Here is a 3217-nt window from a genome sequence, read left to right on the forward strand (position 1 = left end):
GTGGGAAAATCAGATGCCATATGTTGCATAAAGTTTAAGTACACTTATTTATGACGCTTACCTTGAAATAACTTTAGCAATCTACTTAACATTCATTACCAATTAATTATTCCATGTGTTGTTAGGAAAAACATTTCATATTACATGGAGTTTTATTTTAATAAAAAAGTGCCACATTTAAACACTTAGATTAAACTTCACGATATGAAAATAAAAGTTGATAAATGGATTTATATAGACCACTTAAAACTCATTATCAATTAATTATAATTTGTTTTGTAAAATATATATATTTACTTACATTAAGAGTTACATTTAAAAATTGCATCACATTTATGAACTTCTATCAATGCATATAGCCAAATAGAATTCTTCAAGTCCTATTGGATTCTATGAAATTATTTAAACCACAAATAAACCATTTAGGAATTGAAAATGACAAAATGCTAATATGGATTGGAAAATCAATGTCTTATGGTGCAAAAAGTTTAAATACAACCATTTTTTACCCATCTCTTTAATGAGTCTATATGGTCCACTTAACACATTGTTAATTAATTATTCCATGTTTTATTAAGAACAGAATTTTGTTTTTCATAGAGTTTTGTTTCAAAACAATACAATATGAGATTAATACAGTCTTAATAGATTATGTGATAGACAAATAAAAGTCAATAAATGGATTCCTTATTAAATTAAATGAGATGAGATGATTGCATATACAAATAGTTGATTCAAGAATATATGAAAAAAAAAATATGGGTTAAAAATTGAATGCCCTACAATTTAAAGAGTAGCATTCACTTATGAGTCATCAACCATTAGCCTAAATAGTCCACTTAATACTTATTATCAAGAAATTAAAAGACTTATTTTTCGAAAAAATGCATCATAGTATATGGCTATTATAAATCACATTTATACACTCATATTAATGGACATAACTAAGTACAATTCAATAATATAATTATAGCTCAAGTGATATGATTTCAGCTTATTTAAAATATAAATTTACAAAAAAACGACTTTAAATAGTGAAATTAGATGCCTTATGATTCAAAAAGTTCAATGGCATAATTCATCCATGATAGTATGTAATCAAACCTTGATAATCCACTTATCAATCATTATCATCATATATATGTTTTTTTAAGAAATGCAAAATTATTTACAATATATTTTTATCTAAAAAATTACATATCACATTTATGCATTCATATTAGTGCATTTTATATGTAGACAATGAATAACTGACTTTGTGCCTTGTTGATTTTCAATATGATATGATTGTAGTTACAACCATTAATTGATTTTAGCATATAAATATATGAAAACTATCGATTGAGAAATCACATATCTTATGCTTCAAAAAGATCGAATCATTTATCTATGACACATTTATCATTAGCCTTAATAATGAATAATGCATTGTGAATAGTGAATAATGCACATAACATTTATCAAGTAAACTATTATAATTTCTTTAGTTAGAATAGCACCTTTGTTTGCAAGGAGTTGTATTTCAATACTTATATTTCACATTTATATATGATTATTGATACATATAAGTAAACATAAGTCATTAAAAATAACATGCCTCGATGCTTCATGTAAGATAATTTGAATGGAAAACAATTCATTTAAGAACACACGTGCGCGTGCACACACATCTTAGAAAAAAAATCGATACAACAAAGTCAATGCAAAAACATTTATAAATAATAAAAACTATACATATTAATATAATTGGCAATTTCCATATATTTCAAAAATTATAAAATCATACAAATTGATTCAACAAAAACTATGTCCAAAATGTATTGAAAAATTGGAATGTACTTTTCAACAAATTTATAAAAGAAATTATCTCCATGAATTACAATGAAGTACATGTTCTATTGAACATTCGAATGTACTCATGCTTTTGTTTGATACGATGAAGTGTCTTAAGGAAGGGGAATAAAACTTGCATAAGCCACATATCTTACTCTTTTCCTGTATATTATTTTATCAAGATGTGGTTTGATCGATATTTGATGAATTGAGAAGTATGCTTTTATGTATCTATTAGCAATACATTTGATTCTTCATAATTATCTCCGTATAGGGACCACACATCAATCAACTTTTTCTCATAAAATTGTCTTTCTCTCCCTACTTCCAATTTTGTTTGCAAATGACAATGAGACCTGTTCCATGCAAATTTAAAGTCCTCTATATCAATATTTGATTTTTCAAGTACTTTTCGGATGTACCTGTTAGTGACATTTAATGTCCATATTGCGACATCATAATTTCTTAAGCAATATTTTAATACTTCTGATTGAAAAGGCCTTAAAAAATAGGACCTATCACCAAACTGCCAATTTGGTTCTCTTTGAATATGAAAATTTTGTTCATCTTTGGTGTATGATTGGAAGAATACTCTTCCACTTCAAATATCAACAACATCTTTTGACTTGTAGTAATTCCCATTTGCATCTGCGCTGCAACCACATGTATGATATTAATATATCTCCACTTCAACACTTCATTGCTTAAGGACATAAAACCTTTCATTTTAAAAATTATGTTAACATTTATTATGAACTATTTCCATTTGTATGAAAACGTAATTTTACAATGAGTTCAAAGTATCACAAAATACAAATACAATTGCCCCATTAAAATGAACAAACAAATAAAATGTTTACTTTATACATAGAGCCTAATACCTTTATTTAATTTGTATGGAATAAAAGTCTTATAAGAATGCATTGACCCACCATTTAAATCATTGATTTTAAGACTTGTAACAATTTATTTAATTGCAATTGAAAAATATAATTACAAAGGTCTAGTACAAGTAAACAAACTAATTATATATTAATTTTTACATACAATATAATACAATTTTTAAATTTCATACCTAATTAATTATATGTTAATTTATAGAGTTTCTACCTTAGTTTTTTTTTGTGCTTCTTTTAGTACAAATTGTATGTTTATTGTTGGTGCTACATATAACTTAATATAATTTTTCAACTTATATGGAATAAAAAGGGTTATAAGAATGCAATGGGTCATCCTTCACATTACTAATTTCTAAGAGGTATAACGATAACTTAAACCACATTTAAATCAAATAATTGTAATGATCTAATTAAAACAAATAGACCAGTTATCTATTAATTTTACATACAATGTAATCCATTATATATATATATATATATATATA

The sequence above is a fragment of the Pinus tabuliformis genome, chromosome 9 (genome assembly GCF_031772625.1).
Source record: "Pinus tabuliformis cultivar Carrire ecotype Pingquan chromosome 9, CPIR1, whole genome shotgun sequence".
Classification (NCBI taxonomy): Eukaryota; Viridiplantae; Streptophyta; class Pinopsida; order Pinales; family Pinaceae; genus Pinus; species Pinus tabuliformis.